The sequence below is a fragment of the Bubalus bubalis genome, chromosome 12 (genome assembly GCF_019923935.1).
Source record: "Bubalus bubalis isolate 160015118507 breed Murrah chromosome 12, NDDB_SH_1, whole genome shotgun sequence".
Lineage (NCBI taxonomy): Eukaryota > Metazoa > Chordata > Mammalia > Artiodactyla > Bovidae > Bubalus > Bubalus bubalis.
This window is the reverse complement of record NC_059168.1, coordinates 90,809,127-90,831,562: the sequence shown is the minus strand read 5'-3', so window position 1 is coordinate 90,831,562 and position 22,436 is coordinate 90,809,127.

Genomic DNA, 22,436 nt, shown 5'->3' with positions numbered 1-22,436 from the left:
TGCCGTCCACGAGACTCCGAGGGAGTCTGAAGGTTGCCCAAGTTCATTTAGAGACACGGTGCACGTGAGTTTATTTTCTTAGTATAAGAGGTGTGAGGGGCAGAAGACAAAGGGAGTCACATGCAAGAGAATCTCCCATAAAGCTGGGACTCTCATGAGGACCTGTCGACAGCCAACTGTCTCTCTACCTCCACAGGGCACTGTGAGCAAAAGGAAAGCTTATGTCCACTGGGACACAGTCTTGTTAAAACTCAGAAAACCAAAGGCAAAGAGAAGATCTCGAGAGCAGCTAGACATGGTGCATCTGCCAAAAGAAGAAACATGGCACGATTCTTAGTATCAATAATGAAACAGATCACTAAGAAGAGCAGCTGCCAACCTACAGACAAAAATAATAATAAAAAAAGACCATGCCAAGGCAAAGAGCAACTGGGAGAATTTATTCCATCAGCAGGTCTGCCCCAAAAGAAATTTCAAAGGTTATATTTCTGATAGAAAGACAGTAACCCCAGATTGGAAGTTCTAAGACACGACAGTGAATAAACAGTAAAGAATGTGATAAATATGTAAATTTACATGTTTAAATGCAGCTTACTTTAAATGAATGTAAATAAGCTTTGACATAAAAATAACAATATTTTACCAGGTTAAAAATGTAATATGGATAAAATACACACAAAAAAATTGTATATAATCAGGAAAGGAATAAAAGGGACTAAAACATTCTAGGGCTTTTCTGTTTTGGAAGGAGGATAAGTGCACCCACAAATTTTATGCTCTGACCAATTAAGAACACAGTGTGTAAGTTCCACGTTAAGTACTAAAAGAAGTGAAAGGGTGAGTACAGCTCCCAAAGTCAAAGAAGAAAAGAAAAGGATGACAAAAGCAGTCAATCCGAAAAAGGCAAGAGAGAAGAAGAAACACATGCAGCTGTGAGAGATACCAGAGGAGACCGCAGATGTAAATCCAGATCATGAAAGTAATGGACGAAACCCAGCAGTGAAAGCACAGAGTCTGACTAAATCATTAAAACATCACTAGATTATTTTAGCAAGAAAACCCTCTAAAAAGCAGAGAAAAAAACACATCCTGGCAATTTTCCACTGAGACAAAGTTAGTGTATAAATTTTAATATCAGACAAAGTACACTTTATGGAAAATAATTATCATTATGAAGCATACTTCCTCAATGATGCAGCGTTAAAATTATTGAAACGATATAACAATACTATGTGCAATATCTATATATCTATATTGATCTATCATCTACCTATAACCCAACAGAAATATAATGCACCTAGCAGTGTAACTAATTCAAATCTGCATGTGCAGACCAAGCGGAGAAAGTGGGCGTTTCCATCATTGCTGCCCCCAGACTGGGTGGTACCCAGAGAACACATCCCGCGGGAGGAGGGGTCAAGCACTCACAGGGTTCAGCCGGCTTCCAGAAGGAGAAGGGAGTGAACCTGGTCTGTGAAAGTCAGTGACGTCAGAGAAAACCACCCGCTGCAGGGCGCTTGGAGTGGGAGCTCTCCTTCCGGGGCTGCGGCTCCCTCTCAGCTCCGGCTGCACCCCCATGCCTGCACCCACAGGGGCCCCCATCCTGCCCTTGGCCCTCTGGTTTTGCCTGCTCTTTGGTGTGAGTTCTCACCTGGGGACGTCTCGGATGTGCCCACCTGCCTTATGAAGAAGCAGGTTCCCTCCTGTCAGGTTCATCGCCGACTCCCCACCCCAACCGCGCCCCCAGGACAGGCGGCTTTACATCTGAGCCTCCCTAGAAGCAGCAAGCGCTTTTTCATGCCCTGGGCCTGGGGGTCTCCTTGCCTCTCCCTAGCCTCTTAGCACCCTGGCCATTTCTGGGAGGCTAGGGGTCTGGCCCCCTTGACGGGCAGCCGCCAAGCAGCACCTGCGCCACCGGGGGCGCACCTGAGCGGGGCCCGCCGTGGGTACCGGGTCCCAGTTACTCTGCGCGGTGACCTGTGCGCACTAGGCCCGGAGGTCCCTAAGGATGTGCGGGCGGCTCTCTTCGCATTAGCGCCCTTCAGCTCGCAGACTCTGCCAAAGGAAAGCGGCGTCCTGTGTCCGCCTCTCCCTGGTGGCCGGTTAGCTCTGCAGTGGACTGCGAGGTGCGCTTCTGTCGCTGGAGACCTGTGTTCTCCCTGATAGACGTGAGCCACGTTTTCCGGCTGCACTTTATCTCCGCTACAAACAGATTCTCCCTAGATGTTTCTGGAACGAACGTTTTCAAGCATGGGATCCTTTATTCCTCATCATAAATTCAGATTCATTTCATTAAACAGACCTGTACATCTAGACCAACATTGTGCTGAAACAGGCTGTTTCTTGAGAGAACTGCCGACCATCCTAAGATGTTCTGTGTTCCCTCAAATGAGCTGGAGATGCCTGGATTTCACCAGGACACAGAAATATTCTTAAATCCAGCTTCTAAGAGGTCCTCAGTTATCAAACGCCCTCTGTGTTCCCGTTCCTGGGGTGGAGGAGGGTTGAAGGGCAGCATTTTCTCTTTGGGGAAGGAGGAAATCTTATAGTCAGATTCTTTTGACTCAGAGTCCAGGGTGATCGTGTCATCTGCTGAGGTCTATACTGAGTCAAAAGGCACATCATTTATAACAACTCACATTCATCAACACAGCTGATTGTGTCGGGCTCTGCACAAACTTCTTGGTTGCCAAAGAAGACAGAGTCTCAGCGACCCTTGTAAGAAGCGGGCCTCAGGATTTGGACACGGATGTCTGTGCCTCTACCTGCATCCATGAAGCCGCCCTCGCTCATGGCCCTGCCTCACAAGGTGGTCGCTGATCTGGGGTCTGACGTGGGTGAGAGGCAGAGCTGAAGCCCAGCTGGGCCCATCTAAGCCGTTATCAGTGAAAGCTCGCACCGCTGTCTCAGCAAAAAAAAAAAAAAAAAAAAAAAAAAAACACCTTTCCTCAAATCGTAAAGAAAGAAAATGAAGCGGGTTGTGCTTTTTCTTATAAAAATAAACAGATGACCACAGATAAAAGGCTTCAAGCTCTGCACTTATGGCTAAGGGGAGGGAAAGGTTATATTTTTTTCATACTTAGGTATCCCCATGGTAACATGAAAAACCCTTTCTACCCTGCAAACCACCCTTGTGCTATCAAGACTCCCCAAGAAATGTTTGCCTGTTTGCAATCTGAGGTTAAAGAAAACTAGACCCATATATACAAAGCTTGTGGAATGTTTACCTTTGAGAGCTTTTATTCCAGAAAAATCAACTCTGTTATCTCATGCCCAAGAGTAGATAAAGCTGCTGCTACAAACCTGCTCAGGGTCGGATGATTAACATCTGGAGGGTGTTGGATGTGGGGGGCCGGCTGGTGCGGGGCTAGTGTATATCAGCCGTGGGTGCTCACCTCGGAGAAGCACTGTGCTAAGTATCCAGTGCCAAAAATGAAAGCCCCAGCTTTGATGACACAGAAAACAAAATTGCAATAATATGTGGTCAGAATCATGGGAACCATAGTGGAAAAGGTACATTTGAGAGAGACGTCATTTTTGGTTGTTTGTTTCTTTGTTTAGCAAGTGTCAGCAATTCTGTGCAGCCCAGACTCTTTCTTTAAAAGTCCTAACAATCATGTTGTCTGCAGATACATGGAAGCTATAAGTTAACATAGCCAAGAAAGAACATATAAATGGCTATTACTTTGCTCATTTAAAGCAGGAGATCCAACTGTTTCTATCTTTGTGTACTTTAAAAGCCAACAATATATTTTTTAAAAAATAAGAGCCAGAGAAGAATCGTTCCACAAATTGTGATGCCCTGGTAATCAACTTTTCCCAGCCTTTCCCAGGGCTGTGCAGTCAATAAGACAAGAAAGAGAGGGAAGGGGGTGTGCACAGTCAGGACCACCTCTTGCTCAGATGCGCCTGCAAAGGCGCTGTCCTCTCTGTGACCGCACAGACTCCACACACCAGAGGCCCTGCCGTGGCTCATGCAACCACATCGTGGAAACTGCAAAGACACGGGCGGCTCCTGGTTTATTTTCCTGTAGCCAGAACCCAGCCTGTCACCTGGAAGGTGGTGGCCCCTTGATAATCCTAAAGGGCATCACAAAAGAGTTAGAAGCAGCAATGAGAAACACATGCCACACATCCTCTGGGTAGATTTGGTGACAGGCACATCATGGAGAAGGGAAGGAATTCCAATTGCCTTCCTTGGGCTTTCTGCAGGCCTTATGCGTTGAGCTTTCAGAACAGCCCTGTGCAATGAGAATTATTAACTCCTTTTTTCTTTTTTTAATGAGGAAACTGGGGCTGAGAACGGTTAGGTGACATGGGACCAAGATAAGGACAAGAACCAAGATAAGTGATGAGAGGGAAGAAGAAGGATGAGGAGGTGAAGACACACAGATGTGCTTCTGGTCATGCACAGAACACCTCCCCTGCCGTCTTGAGAATGCCAAGTGGAAAGCCTGGATCAGCTGAGTCTGGACCATGGCTCTTTCACTTACTAACTGGGGTTTCAATAAGTTCAACAACCTGTGCTTTTTAGGTCCCTTATTCAAATAAAGAAAGCAATACTTACCTCAGCGAGCCCTCTGTTCATGAGATGAACATGTCTACCTGGTACACTGGAATAAAGACCATACTTCATAAGCAGTGAAGATTCGTCACTTGCTACAAGTCATCACCATAGGAATTCATCTCATCCACAAAGGAGCCATCTGCAGAATACGGTGGCACAGCAACTGGTTTTGGTGACAGTCTTCACAAGAAAAGCACAACACAATTCAGTGTTGTGTGGTATTTGTAATGACTGTTGTAAAATATCTCTCCAAATTCTAAATGTAATAAAAACCTCTGTGAGTCTACGCTATCAGAGAACATGGTCCCTTGTTCCCTGGTGTGAGTGTAGGCTGGTCATGAGACCCCGTGTTTCTCCGAGGATATTTTATCCTGATGAACCTGATGGCAGTTCTTCGGGTGACCACACGCAGCCCGATGCCTGTTGCATGACTTCACCGGTGGGTTTCCGGTCTTCAGATTTTGCTTATTTGTATCCGTAGTCTGGCTTGTTGTTGTTCAGCAGCTAAGTGGTGTCCTACTCTTTGTGATCCCATGGACTGCAGCATGCCAGGCTCCCCTGTCCTCCACTATCTCCCAGAGTCTGCTCAAATGCATGTCCGTTAAGTTGGTGATGCCATCTAACCATCTCATTCTCTGCCGTCCTCTTCTCCTTTGGCCTTCAATCTCTGCAGTCTGGCTTACATCTGCTTATTTCCTCACCAGATTGTCCATCATTACCATCTCATAATTCAACATTGATATTGAGACAACATCTTGCTGGTCTGGGTACACATGTGAAGAGCAGGCTTTTTAATAAGAGCCACTATAGTGAAAGGTGTTCCTAGAACACTTGTGTTTAATACAATTACAGGAAAAGCCCACAACAGTGCTGGGAGGAATTAGAACATCAGGTAGTTTATTATTAAAGCAATAATATGGGAATTCCCTGGTGGTCCACTGGTTAAGACTCTGCTTTCACTGCCAAGGACCCTGGGTTCGATCCCTGACCAGGGAACTAAAATCCCACAAACTGTGAGGTGCAGCCAAAATAAATAAACAAGCAAATGAATAAGGTAGCCAAGTTTGTTTAAAGAGCTGTGTGTGCACTCAGGAATTGGTTTCTGGGAAGGTGTTTGAACACAATAACCAAGGGAATAGACAGAGGAAGGCTTGGGGCAGGTACCACAGTGGGTGGATGTGGTTTTCTCCCAAGAATGTGTAAGAAGTGCGCCTATGACGTTCGATTCCTGAAGGAGGACCACTGCTGCCCATGCAAGGAGCACGTGGGCTGGGGGCAAGACACCTGCTGGAGCACACCTCCGAACCTCCACCTCCGAGCAAGCCTTCCTGCTCTGGAATGCCTTCCACCCACTGCCCTTCTCAACTCGCACACGCCCCTGAAATCCAAGCTTCAGTTTCATTTGCAGGTGGAAGAACTTTTTGACCCTCCGGAAAAAATCAATCACACCACCTGCATTGTTTCATTGCCTTGTAAATACTACTTTTGACATGTTTATCACCATATATTGACATTTATTTGTTTAGAAGCCTATGTGGAGTATATACAGTAGATATCCAGTAGCAACTTGTTGAATCAAATAATACTTTTTCTCGCAGGCGATGATGTGATAAGTAGCCTTACGTGGATGAATGCTTAGACATTGAGACTCAACTCATAAGAAATGGCTTCTTTGATCTGTATTCATTTATTCAATTGTTCAATTAAAAAAACTGTGTGAACATCCATTATATGCCACATATTAGGCAAGCCTTTGAAGACAAAAAAATAAATTAAGCTTTCTAATTCTATTCATTAAGCTTGGTTTAAAAAAAATTATTTTAATTTATAAAAAAAATTTTGAGAACACATCCAAGATTTTTCCTAGGAAAGCTTTTCATACTGTACATTGACTAAGATTTTAATGTAATCACTCTTCTAAATAAGAGTGTAAATATTTTGCTTTTAGAAAGAGGTACTTAGCGAGTTTATTCCCTTAAAGATACAGAAAGCCTTTTAGTCATTATGAAGAATTAACAGTCCAGAGCCTGAGAACAGAATTCAGTGTTCTCAAGCTCAAGCTGAGAATCAAATGCTACTCAAGGATGGGTAGGGGTTGCACCCTGGATGGGGGAGCTGAGACCCCACATGCCTTGTGACCGAAAGCCCAGAACATAAACAAAAGAAGCAATATTGTAACAAATCCAATAAAGACTTTAAAATAGCCCACAGTGAAAACAAACAAGAACAAAACAAGAAAACACAAATGGGTCCAGGGACCACACTTTAAGAACCAAAACTATGCACAGTGGGCTCAAACTACATGAGAAATGTTGGTTCCATGTCCTAATTTCTTTTCTCACCAGTAAAAATGTGCTATAGCAAATAATTTTCTCCAGTTTACATGAAAGACTCATTTGAAAAGACCATGATGCTGAGAAAGACCCTGATGCTGGGAAAGATTTAAAGCAGGAAGAGAAGGGGACAACAGAGGATGATGGCATCAGTGATTCAATGGACATGAGTCTGGGTGAACTCCAGGAGTTGGTGATGGACAGGGAGGCCTGGCGTGCGGCCATCCATGGGGTTGCAAAGAGTCAGACATGACTGAGCAACTGAACTGAACTGAAGCTTTACAAGTATTGTGTTCCCTCGTGGAGTTCAAGCTTTCTTAGGGCACCTGTTCATCAGGCCACATCTATTCTTAGGTGAACAAAGTAAGTGAGAAACAGAAAAAACATCTGTAAAAACTCAGATATACTCAATATGACTTTATAAATGACCACTGTTGCCTTTATAGCTTAGTATGCAATTTCTGTGTATAGGCTTTGCCTGAACTCCCTTTAGATACTAAAACTTTTCCTGATTCTTTGCCCTGTAATCTCTATTTTTCAATTCATGAACCACTTAATAGGCCTTGTTTTTAAAATGGGAGATATTCACAAGAGTTTTACTATAATATTTTTTCAATTATATTAAGGGAGACAGCAAGTTCCAAGAGACCACCTTTTCAAGTGTGCATCCCTTTGCCAGCTCTTCTTTTGTATCTTTTATTAATAATTACTGAGGGGTATTTACCCTTGACAATGTATGAATTTCTTTCAGGTCAGAAAAACTGTATGTCAAAAACTCCCAAATTATTCTCTTAGACTAACTTGTCAGTTGTTCGAAAATGAACTATTTTTCTTAATGGAATAGTTTTCATAATGGATCATTTCGTTCTTTCTCAAAGACATAGTGCAAAGATCTTGTGTGTGATTCATTGTGAGATAGGCAGGCTTGAAGATCAGAGAGAAATCAGCATTTACACGCACCCATGATGTTCAGTTCAGTTCAGTTCAGTTGCTCGGTCATGTTCGACTCTTTGCGACCCCATGAACCGAAGCACACCAGGCTTCCCTGTCTATCGCCAACTCCTGGAGTCCACCCAAACCCATGTGCATTGAGTCAGTGATGCCATCCAACCATCTCATCCTCTGTTGTCCCCTTCTCCTCCTGCCCTCAATCTTTCCCAGCATTAGGGTCTTCTCAAGTGAGTCAGCTCTTCGCATCAGGTGGCCAAAGTATTGGAGTTTCAGCTTCAACATCAGTCCTTCCAAGGAACACCCAGGACTGATATCCTTTAGGATGGACTGGTTGGATCTCCTTGCAGTCCAAGGGACTCTCAAGAGTCTTCTTCAACACCACAGTTCAAAAGCATCAATTCTTCGGCGCTCAGCTTTCTTTATAGTCCAACTCTCACATCCATACATGACCACTGGAAAAACCATAGCCTTCACTAGATGGACCTTTGTTGACAAAGTGATGTCTCATGATGTACCAGATCCTTAACACACTTCACAGAGCTGACATGCACCACTGGTAGCTGGAATGTCTGTTACCATTTCCCAGAGGAGACCAAGCCAGTGAGGGAAAGAGTAACAACCGATGTCACAACCAAAGAGGACAGGTCAGGGACTCAATTTGGGGGTGTCAGGTTTATGAGGCTCCACTGAGTACTTTGTTGTTGTTTACTTGCTAAGTGGTGTCCTACTCTTTGTGACCCCATGGACTGCAGCACACCAGGCTCCTCTCCTCCACTCTCTCCCAGAATTTCCAATAATAGCAAATGAAGCAACCGACAAAGACTTAATCTCAAAAATATAGAAGCAGCTCATGCAGCTCAATTCCAGAAAAATAAATAACCCAGTCCAAGAATGGGCCCAAGAACTAAACAGACATTTCTCCAAAGAAGACATACAGATGGCTAACAAATACATGAAAAGATGCTCAACATCACTCATTATTAGAGAAATGCAAATCAAAACCACAATGAGGTACCATCTCACGCCAGTCAGAATGGCTGCTATCCAAAAGTCTACAAGCAATAAATGCTGGAGAGGGTGTGGAGAAAAGGGAACACTCTTACACTGTTGGTGGGAATGCAAACTAGTACAGCCACTATGGAGAACAGTGTGGAGATTCCTTAAAAAACTGGAAATAGAACTGCCTTATGACCCAGCAATCCCACTGCTGGACATACACATCAAGGAAACCAGAATTGAAAGAGACATGTGTACCCCAATGTTTATTGCAGCACTGTTTACAATAGCTAGAACATGGAAGCAACCTAGATGCCCATCAGCAGACGAATGGATAAGAAAGCTGTAGTATATATACACAAGGTATTACTCAGCTATTAAAAAGAACACGTTTGAATCAGATCTAATGAGGTGGATGAAACTGGAGCCTATTATACAGAGAGAAGTAAGTCAGAAAGAAAAACACCAATATGGTATAATGATGCATATATATGGAATTTAGAAAGGTGGTAATGATGACCCTATATGCGAGACAGTAAAAGAGACACAGATGTAAAGAACAGACTTCTGGACTCTGTGGGAGAAGGTGATGGTGGGATGATTTGAGAGAATAGCACTGAAACATGTATATTGCCATATGTGAAATAGATCACCAGCCCAGGTTCAATGCATGAGACAGGGTGCTCAGGGCCGGTGCACTGGGATGATCCTGAGGGATGGGATGGGAGGGAGGAGGGAGGGGGTTTCAGGATGAGGGACACATGTGCACCCATGGCTGACTCATGTGAATGTATGACAAAAACCACTACAATATTGTAAAGTAATTAGCCTCCAATTAAAATAAATTAATTAATTTACAAAAAAAACCCAAAACAAACAAACAAAAAACCTGGAAGTCTCCTTGAAAAAAAAAAAAAAATCACGTCCTTTGAGTCAGTAATGCTAAGCATCTCATCCTCTGCCGCCTCTTTCTCCTTTTGCCTTCAATCTCTACCAGCATCAAGGACTTTTCCAATGAGTCAGTTCTTCACATCAGGTGGCCAAAATATTAGAACTTCAGCTTCAGCATCAGTCCTTTCAATGAATATGTAGGACTGATTTCCTCTAGGATGGACTGGTTGGATCTCCTTACAGTCCAAGGGATTCTCAAGAGTCATCTCCAGCACTACAATTCAAAAGCATCAATTCTTCAGTACTCAGCCTTCTTTATGGTTCAACTCTTATATCTGTATGTGATGACTGGAAAAACCATAGTTTGACTATATGCACCTTTGTTGGCAAAGTGATATCTGCTTTTTAATACACTGTCTAGGACTGAGTTCTACTCTAAAGTTAAATATACAATAAGATGCATAGTATTCAAGGCACTCAGTCATATTTTTCTAACTTGATCCAGAAAAAAATTACTTTCCCTGCCTGTGAACAATATAATCTCTTCCATTTGAATTTGAAGATGTCTCTATTAGTCAGTCAAAAAGATGCATGAGAATGAACCATCTCCATCAACTAACTGCTAATCAGAGCTTCTGCATAAAAATCATGAATTCTGGTTCCAGATTACCCTCAGCATGAAAAATCATAATTCTCTCTTTTTCCTTTTTTTTTTGGTCACATCCTTCAACATAGAGTCTCAAACCTGCTGCCCTTTCTTGCCATAATAGTCACTGGAAGATTCAGGTTACTCATTGGCATTTGCTGAGACTCTCCCTGGTGTATGATTTTCAGTCAGGTGCCATGGTAATGCAAACATAAGCAGGAGAAAATTTCTGATCTTTGTACCCACCAGATCACGGGAGGATGTGAAATGAAGACTACCTGTGATTACCAGTTATTGAGTATCAGCTACTATTGCATTAAAGTAAACATTGTCACACGTGAAATCACGTAAAAGGCCATTTAGATGAACTAATTCAGGCTGGCAGGTCAGGGGCATCTTAATGGAGGGAATTAGCCTGTGTGCTGTGTGTGTGTTGTGTCTTTAAATGCATATGCACCCACTTCTGACAGGTGCAGAGAGACTCACGATGGAACACAAAGAAAATGTTAACTTTACCATTCTATTAACTGTATGCAAAATAAAAGCCTCTCTTTACTAATATTGGGTTTACTATTAATTCTGACACTTTTATCCAGAACCACAGGTCATATGTGATGCTTGAGTTGTCCCTAGAGAAGGATGAGTTTCCAGGACACAGAGAGACAGAAACCTTGCCTCCACTGGCGCATGGGTCCTACGTGCATACATCACAGAGGGCCTGGTTAATAGGATTTATAGATTAGGGTATTTCCTGTTAATTAACAGGGAAAGGTAACAATATTATCATGTCCGTAGTAAGAGCAGGGCAGAACTCACATTTCTTCCCCTCCTTGTTCAGGTTCTGTTCTAGTCCCATTGTAGACGAATACAGCCTAAAACCCAAAATGACCAGGAAGACTTTCAATTGCAGGTTAATTGTAGTTCATTTCATACTTCACTGTAAATGGATATGGTGAGCTTGTGTATTTAGCATATAGATATGTATGTGTATGATGCATTGGTGGATGGATAAATGAATAATTAAAACCCAGAATTCGGTTTTCTTTACAATCTAAGTAAACTGAGACTAAACATTAAATGATTTAGGTCAATAAAGCAAAAGAGGCTAAAGATTAAGACACTAGTCTTGAAATTTTGCCGTGCATCCCTCAAAGTACAAATTTATGAATGCCAAGGCTTAGACTCTTCGAAAAATCAATTAAAAAATATTAGCTCATAATGATAGTATGTATATTTATTTTTAAAATAAATGTACATGTAGCACAGGGTGTGAACCAAAGATGTTTGAACAAACAATGTTATGTGAAGTTTGGAGATAACTGTCTAAAAGGATGGGCAAGATTCTATACTCTAGTGATCACCATAATGATCCAGAATAATTCACATATGACCCAGGGTACCCTGAAGCCTATTCAACTTGGCATCCTCAGCATTGCATACCACACCTAGTAAAGACAGCTATTTTAAAATTATCAAGTGCATGTTAAAATAAAATAGATACACATATAATATTTGAAATAGTTTATATTTTCTTTTAAAAAAAAGTTACTTGAGGAGAGCAGAATTACTATTCTAGTTTGTCAGTAAAATGAACATTGAAATGACTTGTATAAAAGAAGCCAGTGTTAAGTCTTCCAAAACGTATGTATATATTTACATAAACTGCATAAAATAATGTCACTTGGTTCAACAGTTAAAATTATATAAAATATACTTTTGTATCTTCTTTTTTCTTTTACACTAATCGTTTAACTTCAACATCATAATGTTTAAGTAATTACTTGTTTTAATTACTTTAGGCAATGAATGATATTTATATCTTTTTAACAGCAAATTCTTAATTAGCATATTAATCAAAACATGAATAATTTACAAGTTCAGTAACAGATGAATTATTCTAAAAGAGGCCCTGTCCATTAAGGATTCAGAAAATTTATCAATTTTTTGAGTAGTTTCTGGGCATCTAACCAAGAGTACCATACTAGCTATTCAATGAAGAAAAATGAGCGTAAGAATTTCAGTAGGTCAAGGACATTGAAAAGGTCACCCATGCTCTCTGATCTCTTACTCAGCTCTGTCTGAAATGCAAAGCAAAAAGGAGAAGCAGTTATCCCCACATTAACCTTGAAACTATGACCCAGGCACATGTTGAGACGGTGAGATAGACAGTCATCTACCTCAACCCAAGGTACCCCGAGCTTAAGAACAGTGCTGTGCTCCAAACACAGCTAGTTATGTTAGTCTTGGTGAAAGCCACTGGTAAGCATGTGAGGAAGATGTCACTGAGTTTATAATGAGGTGTTTTCCCTCTGGACCAGTGCCGAAGGATGCAGGGCCTTACAGGCCAATAGGATGGCTTCTCATCTCAAGATGTGTTTTCCTAACCTTAACACATTTTTCACCACTACATACACACAGACAAGGCCACATACACATATACAACACACGTGGCAACACACACACACACGCACCATATACACATAACATACATAGACATGTCACTACACACACACACACACATCCTCTAGGAGATTTTTAGCCTTACTACTGGTCCACTCCCTTGCTGCTGTCTTTCTCCAAGCCCAGCTCCCCAGGTGCGAAGCCCCTCCCTTGCCCCTGGAGTGAGAGTCAGGTATAGAGGTTCTTACCAAGGACACGTTCCACCCCTGAACTCCCTGAGTGCTCCCTGGACATCCTGGGGGGATGTTCTCAGCTGTCTTTAAAATTTCTACATTTGGCCCATCTCGCAATTCATCTTGGTGGTTTCTATCTTAGAGCCTCAGTCAGAGTTGCTGTGGGAGCCTCCTGTCTCAAACATGCCCTGGGAATGCACACGCAGTGATGGAGGGTGGAGAGGGGTGCTCCGGGGACCCGAGACCTGCTTCCTCAGCTGCTCTCCTCCTGGGTGCTAGTATCTCCAGACACGCACATAATAGTAAGTTCACTCAACTTTCTACCACCAGAAACGTCCTTTTTCAAAGACCGCCCATTAATTGTACACGGTCAAATCAAAACCAAAGATGACCTTCAGATATTCTGGACAAAGGAATCGGCAAAAGGAAACTCAGTTCAGTAAGACTGCGTGTTGAGTACATTTGATTATATTCTAGTTCTTTGAAAATGAATGGACCATATGACTCAGTGAAAATCTCTTTATTCCTGGGACAGACTCACACAAATTTTAGGGTAAATAAATAAATACAAATTGTCTGGCTTGAGGCAAAAAGTTAAGGGTTTTCTCTACAGGAAAAAATAACATAACTTTAGGGAGACCAGTTTCGGCACTCTACTACAGAATTACATCTGTTTAACATATACTACGTTGGTGACAGAATAGATGGACTATAATATATAGCAATTTCACTAAACATGTAAAGCTCAATAAATCATTGTCTTTTACTATCTAAACTCAAAGAAGCCAGAAGAGACTATAGCCACACACATCTGTCATTTTTTTAACCAACGTGTTATATGAGACCTGATTCCCTTTGTGATGACTTATTTAATTTCTATTCTGTGATTTGGAGTAGATCATAACACTGTCCTCAATCATTGTTTACATAACAAAATTCTGTCTCTGCAGTTCATTTTAAGGAAGAGTAAACATGAAATCTACATTCCTAAATCCAGGGGCAAAAAAACTCCAACTTGAAAAAAAAAATTCTGGGTAATTCAGAAACATTTAGTCTTTTAAAGTATATCTAAGTGACTTTTAAGGGACTTTCCTGGCAGTTTAGTGACCACAAGTTCACCTTCCAGTGCAAGGAGGTCTGGGTTTAATTCCTGGTCAGGGAGCCAAGATCCCAGATGCCCTGGGGCCAAAAAACCAAAGCATTAAATAGAGGCAATATTGAACCCACATCGCTTGTATCTCCTGCACTGGCAGGTGAATTCTTTACCAACTGTGCCTGCCATCTGGGAAGTCTATAAATATATATATATTTCCAATATAAATATAATAATATATAATACTATTATTATATAATAATATAGCTTACTGTTATTGTATAATCTATTATTATATATTATTTTATATCATATATAGAATTTCTTATATCTAGTATATAGTAATATATTATATATATTTACATCATATATATATGATAAAATGGGGCTTGCCAGATGGCTCTAGTGGTAAAGAATCCACCTGCCAATGCAGGTTAGATGTAAGAGATGCAGGTTTGATCCCTGGGTCAGGAAGATCCCCTGGAGAAGGGCATGGCAACCCATACCAGTACTCTTGCCTATAGAAACCCATGGACAGAGGAGCCTGGGAAACTGTGGTTCATAGGGTCACATAGAGTTGGACATGACTGAAGCAAATTAGCATGCACGCACATATATAATAAAATACTTTGGGGAAAATGCATTTAATAATTTAGGAACAGAATACTTCTTTATTTATATATTCATCATTTTTCACCTGGGTGTATCTATTTTTATGAATATTTTTAGGATGATCTAATTTTTAAACCAAGAATCTAATAAAAGAATTATGGTAAATCCAAGAATTATTAGGGAAAATTAAAGAAAACTTCCCTGATGGCAATCACTTTTCAAAAGAGCAGGTCTACTGCATTTTAGAGGGCATCAGAATGATGAACATGTTGTACGATTATGGAGAATATTTTTTAAATGCTTTCATACACATAATTCATGTTTTTCACAATCCTATGAGGTAGATTGAGGTAGATTTTATATTTCCTATTTCACATGTAGGAAATTAAAGCTCAGAGAGGTAAAGTGACTTGCCATGGTCACACAGCCAGTGAATGTTACAGCTGGGACCTGAACTAAAGTCCTGAGGTCCAAAGGAATCCTATTCCCTCTGTGATACTGTTCCCAGACTACAGTACTCCCTGCAGGAAGGAAGGAGAGATGATGAATTAGAGACTGGCTCTTAGGAAACCAAAATTTGGAAGGTTTTCTGATTCCTGGTATTTATTAGTTTGTTGGGGAAGAAGCACTTTTGTGTAATAAAAGCAAGTATAGAAACTTACAATATCTGCCAAATTCCCTTTGGACAAAGCTATTAACTGTAACATGGATACACCCTTTTACCTAGAAGTTGAGCTCTTAGAACTTATCTTGGGGATTTACTCACTTGCATTCACATTGAGACATGTCCAAATATTTATTGCAGATTTATTGCAATTGAAAAAGAGTGGGAAAAATCCAAATATCCATTAACAAGAGACAACTGCAATAAATTATGCTATATCTATTCAGGAGATTTAGTGAAAACAAACGAGGTGGACCTATGAGTTTTTAAGGAACTAAGCCTAGCACACAGTCCTACCTGAGAAAGTACTTAGGCAACAATATTTGTAGAATAATATCACTTGTAAAAAAAAACAACAACAAAAAGACACAAATCCATGAAATTTCTTTAAAATGTTTAAGCCCACTAGCTTTGCATGTGCGCGTGCTTGTGGGCATGTTCAGTCACTATCATGCATGGCTCTTTGTGACTCCTTGGACTACAGCCCGCCAGGCTCTGTCCATGGATTTTCTAGGCAAGAATACTGGAGTGGGTTGCCATTTCCTCCTGCAGGGGGTCTTCCTGACCCAGGAATCAAACCTGCCTCTACTGCATTGGCAGGCAGATTCTTTACCACTGAGCCACCTGGGAAGTAGTTTTGCATGAGTTGAGAATGCTCTGCTTATGTTTCCAGATCCATCTGTCCCTGCACTCTCTGAACACTGGCCTGTGGTGTGGCACTGACCCACAGGGATAGGGGCCCTGCCCTCTATCCCAGGGGTTTGGCCAATGGGGATGTCCTTCCGGAGATGGGAGGGATGAGGAGGGAAAAAGAAGGTTGGGGTTTTTGTTTCTCCAGCTTCCCTGCCAAACCAGGCTTCTCTCTGAGCTCTTGCCCTCCAGCCCTTGGCCCTGGGCTATGGTAGGAAGGAAGGAAGAGTTGATGTCTGGTTTCCTTATATCCCACCCAGGCCTTTGAGTACAGAGCCTGTATCAGATCCTCCTCAGAAGACCCTAATTTAAAGGATCCATTTGTTTCCTGCTGAGAATCTGACTGTAGCTATATACTTAGATGTCTGTGTGTGTTTATATATGTACACCTGTGCCTTACAGTGGGGTGAACTCTGTTCCCCCAAAATGTATGTTCATGTTTTCAAACCCAGAATCTGTGAATGTGATCTTAAGTAGAAAACAGGGTTTTTGCAGATGTCATTAAATTAAGTACCTGGAGATGAGATCCTCCTAGGTTTAGGGTGTACCCCAAATCCAGTGACTAGCATCCTTATGATGGAAAGTTAGAGAAAGTTCTGAGCTACATTAGAGACACTGGGAGATGACCGTGTGAAGATAGAGGCAGAGACTGAGGGATGTTGCCCCAAACCAAGGCATATCTGAGGCCACCAGAAGCTGGAAGAGGCAGGAAGGCTCCTCCCCTTCCAACCTCCAGAGAGAAAGCAGCCCAGCTGACACGGGATTCCACACATATGGCCTCCAAAACTGGGAGAGAATAAATGCATCTTATTTTAAGTTATTCAGTTTGTGGGTAATTTTATTTTTGGAAACCACAGGAAATGAATACATACCTTTTTTTGTCAACGTTAATATATTTTTAATATAAGCATAGAAAATTTCTAGAAACATGTGGTTAATACTCGTGTAGTTTTCCTCTGAGAATGGAAGTCCACTACTCATTATTTGTGTGTACATGTGTCTGGTTAGAATGTGTCTACTTTGATAATTTATAAAATATGCTAGAAAAAGAAGGAACTAGAGCCTGGAATCCCTTGGAAGAGTGTGCTTGTTGGATGACAGTTACAAACGCTCAAAGAATGGGTCTTCTCACAGCACTGAGAACCCCGTTTACTCGTGTGAGTGGGGAGAAATTACAGAATAAAAAAGATGTTTTTTTTCCCCCTTTCTTTTCTCATGTGTGATATTTGTGCAGCCATCATTCTCAGACCTTCACAAATGTGAGACAAAGAACCTGGTTTAGGGTTTTCAGTAAGGAAATTCTACTAACCATATTCTTGGAAATATCTTTACTTTTAGTTAAAATGAACAAACAAGCAAAAGGCAGATTCTTCATTAATGACACATCAAAGAAAGTCAATTATGCACCATTAGCCATGTAAAACAGTCCACAAGATCATGCTGCTCTGTCTCTATGCCCTTTTTTTTTTTCTAAATCAGTGCAAACCTCTGAAATATTGAAGAATCAGTATTCATTGCCTTGTGGCTTTGTATGTATGATCGGTCTTCTTCACACACACAAAAAAGTCTTGGTGTGCAATTTTGTAGCAGACTATAATTTAGGGAGCGTTAAAATGAAGCCCAACATTTTTATAAAAAATGATCACTGTTGTGTTCAACAGGAAATAGCTCTGGCACATTGTGAGCCAATTCCAAGTAGAAGAAATATGTCATACAGAAAGAGAATTGCACAACAAAATGCTTACCTGAAAATAGTGCTAACATCTCACACCACTTAATTTTCACCATGCATCCTCTTTCTTTCAAAACAGTATTTTTTTGCAATTTTATTTCACATTATTCCAAAGAAAAAGGCTCTTTCAACCCACTCTACTTTGAAAGGAAATTAACTCTGTGCTCATGGTGCAACAATGAGGATATGGTTGATGTAGGTTTAAACACATCATTGAATTGGAGATCGTTAAGGAAACAGTGGTTACGGCATTAGGGTAACCTAATAGACACAGTCCATTGCTGTAAAATGTCCAAACGTGGAGTTGAAGAGAGAAAAAGATCAATCCTCTGGGTGTTTTTCTCAGTCTCATGCTAAATAGCATCTTTGATTTCTTTTCATTGGGTTGATGATTTTTTTCTCGGTGGTTGTTGCTTCATCGTGTTTTCATCGTCCGGGTGGATCGATGTGGCTCTGGTGTAGTCACTGCTTCATCATTTTCTTTTCTAATCACCTGGGATGTCCAGTTCCTCTTCCAGACACTGAGGAGACTGTAGTGGGGTGAGGGGGTGATGAGCAGTGTATCGTGCTATCTTTGCCAAGGGATTTCTGAAATGCCCTGTCCTGCAGTTCAGGCTACAGAGTAAAGAGGACCTTCGCACCAACTCCTCAGTCTCCTGCCTCTGTCCTTCTCCCAGGCCTGAGGGTCTTTACCTTGCACCCAAATTAACATTCACTTCTTCTATTCACATGATGGTTGTAGACTCCTCAGCCTCAGTGAAACTCCTGCTGGTGATGTAATAGAAACTGCTCCTACTCTAGTCTTGTTTTCTTTTAATAAACTTAGAAAAAAACCTTTTAGAACAGTTTTAATGTCTAGGAGAATAATAAAAATGGTACAGAGATTTTTTTCCTATGCCCCACACCTAGTTTTTCTGATTATCAATGCCTTACATTAGTGTGGCTTATTGCCATTGAGCTTCCCTGGTGGCTCAGTGGTAAAGAATCCACCTGTTAATGCAGCAGACATGAGTGACATCCCTGGATCAGGAAGATTTCCTGGAGAAGGGCATAGCAACCCACTCCAGTGTTCTTGCCTGGAGAATCCCATGGGCAGAGGAGCCTGGAGAGCTACAGTCCATGGAGTCGCAAAGAGTCAGACACGACTTAGTGACTGACAAACAACAACATCATGTTGACATATTTTATTAAGCAAAGTCAAGAATTATTCATATTTTTCTACTTTTTTAACCTAATACTCTTTTCCTGTTTCAGAACACCATACTGCAGGTAGCTGTTACATCTCTCTTGGCTCTTCAGACTGTGTGAAGTTCTCAGATGTGCCTGTCCTTGATGACTTTAACAGTTTTGAGAACTATTAGCTTAGAATTTTGTGGAATGCTCCTGAATTGGGATTTTTCTGTTTTTTTTTTTTTTTTTTTTTTTCATGATGATTAGATGGAGGTTAAAGAGCCTCTTGATGAAGGTGAAAGAGGAGAGTGAAAAGGCAGGCTTAAAACTCAACATTCAAAAATCCAAGATCATGGCATCTGGTCACATCACTTCATGGAAAATAGATGGTCAAACAATGGAAACAGTGACAGACTTTATTTTCTTGGGCTCCAAAATCACTGCAGATGGTGACTGCAACCATGAAATTAAAAGACGCTTGCTCCTTGGAAGAAAAGCTATAAGCAGCCTAGACAGTTTGTTAAAATGCAGAGAGGTTACTTTGCCAACAAAGGTCCATCTAGTCAAAGCTATGGTTTTTTTCCAGTGGTCATGTATAGATGTGAGAGTTGTACTATAAGGAAGGCTTAGCACCAAAGAATTGATGCTTTTGAGCTGTGGTGTTAGAGAAGACTCTTGAGAGTCCTTTGGACAACAAGGAGATCCAACCAGTCAATCCTAAAGGAAATCAATCCTAAATATTCATTGGAGGGACTGATGCTGAGGCTGAAACTCCAATATTTTGGCCACCTGTTGAGAAGAGCCAATTCACTGGAAAAGACCCTGATGCTGGGAAATATTGAGGGCAGGAGGAGAAGGGGGTGATAGATGGTTAGATGGCATCATCGACTCAATGGACATGAGTTTGAGCAAACTCTGGGAGATGGTGAAGGGCAGGGAAGCCTGGTGTGCTGCAGTCCTTGGGACTGCAAAGAGTCGGACATGACTGAGTGACTGAACAATAACTAGGCGGAGGTTATGATTTGGGAGTGAGGAGGACCACAGAGGTAAAAGGGCCTTCTCAGCACATCATATCTAGGGGAAGCAAGTAGTAAGTAAGTGTTAGTTTTTCAGTTGTGTCTGATTCTTCGCGATCCCTTGGACTTAGCCCACTAGGCTCCTCTGTCCATGGAATTCTCCAGGCAAGAGTACTGGAGTGGCTAGCCATTCCCTTCTCCAGGCAATCTTGCCAATCCAAGGATGGAACCCAGGTCTCCAGCACTGCAGGTGGGTTCTTTGCCATCTGAGCCACCAGAGAAGCCCCATATCCAGGGTACTTGTTATCAACACAACTCATCACTGAGGACGTTGGTCCTTATCACCTGGCTGAGGCTGTATCTGTACAATTTCCTCACTGTGATCCTGCTCTTTTATTCCCGTCATACTGTCCTCTTTGGAAAGAAATCACTGTGCTCATGGACTCGGATTTTAATCTGAGTCTGGAACCTATTACTTGTCAAATAGTTCAACTCTTTGTTCCTATTCTTCCCATTTGTAAAATGGAAATAATATTTGCTTTGAAGAGTGGTTATAAAGATGAGAAATTACTTATTTTGAGCCTGGTCTGCCACTCTTGGATTGGTGTCTGATAAAAAATGCTGTTTCATAAGCAATAATTTTCTTAATTGGCTTCAATAAGTCATAATGTACCAAGTACAAATTGAAATTCATGTCTTTTTTTATAAAAATATTGTAACTTCAAATATCGAAATATGCTAAGATGTATTATAAGTTGTTTATTTCTTAATATACTTTTTTCGCATTCAATTTTTTAATATCTAGTTTGAAATTATACATCCCAGAATGCGTTCATTCTTAATATGTCCTGAAGCATTTGGAAAGATAGATTATGATTAGCTTTTAGATGTAATTTCTCAGACACACGCACATGTACTAAGGGTGTCACACTGGTTATAAAAATATTACCAAGTTGTTTTATACTGGTCAGGCTGGTTTTGAAGTTAAATTTATGAAGTGACTATATATCTTTATACTAGTAATAAAATCATAATCAAGTAGATACCACCACCTTTCGTGGTGGTGTCTACTTGATTATGATTTTATTAACAATTATAAATATTTATACAAACATCTTTTTAATAAAAACCAATAACCAATTATAGTTTTAATATACTTTTATGTATCATGGTATAAATGATGCATCCAAGCAGATTACATGTGCATAGTAACGTCCCTAGTTTTCTTAATAGTAAGCCCCTTCATGAAATAATCGCAAGTGTGACTTATGCTCCAGGGCTTTAATACTGTGTTCAATTCTCCCAACCTGTGAAGTAGGTGGTGTCACTTTCATTTAGATCTGGACTGGGGCTCACAGAGGACGTGACCTGTTCAAGGTTGGAGAGCAGGTGAGGAGCCCTACCTGTCAGACCATCTCACCTGAGCCCCCAGGGAAGGCCTCCACTCTTCTGTGGTCTCTGATGTCCCCCATGGCAATACTTCTTACACCCTGAGAACCTCCCACTGGGGAGGCTGGTGATTTTTCTGCAAAGAACACACTTTTTTCACTTTCCATTGTTTGCTTTGGCTAAGACTGAAAAGTACCTCTTGGAAACTCTCGTAAATTTTATGTTTGGAAAATTGAAATAGCACATTGAGAATAAGCAGAAAACCAGCCTGGTCTACTTTTCAGAGCAGTAACAGGGCAGAAAAGATAACTAAACTTTTATTACTAAATGTTGGCCTTTTGATGCATGCTTTTCTACATTTATCTTACTTTCCAAATAAAGGGTAAATTATTTTATATCAAAATAATATATAACGAAAGATTTGTGATATTTCTGTAAAAAGAGTAAGAGAAAATAATACCAGTAAGTACTCTCCCAAACTTTGGTTAATTTATTTGACAAATATAGATATCAATTTGACAAAACATTTTTTTCTAAGAATAAAACCATGAAGTGGAAAACCTTATTACTAGATTGCAATCACTTTGCATCAGGCTATAATCATCTTGTGATGTAATGTGTAGCAAAAGATATAACACATAAACCTTGGTTGCATATTTTATTAGGCCATTGATTTAAGTATACTTTCATCTTACTAATGACTTAGTGTTGTTTGAAAAGAACCTCAAAGTAATTGTACTTTGTCCTTTCCCATATTTATTGGTAAAGAGACTATTATAATAAAATATCATGAAAAAAGCACCTTTCTTAAATGTCAGATGCTCTGAGATATACAGCAATGTAAAGTCTCTATGACATATAATTAAAACCTGGGCAGATTCTACTAAGACTAAAACTGGCAGAAGTGAATTATAAAAGCTAGTTACCCATGTATTAGATAGACATTTGATACTGGAAGGAAATTTGAAGCAATATTGTATCATTGTTGTTGCTGTTGTTGAGTCTCTCAGTCATATCTGACTCTTTACAACCCCATGGACTGTAGCCCACCAG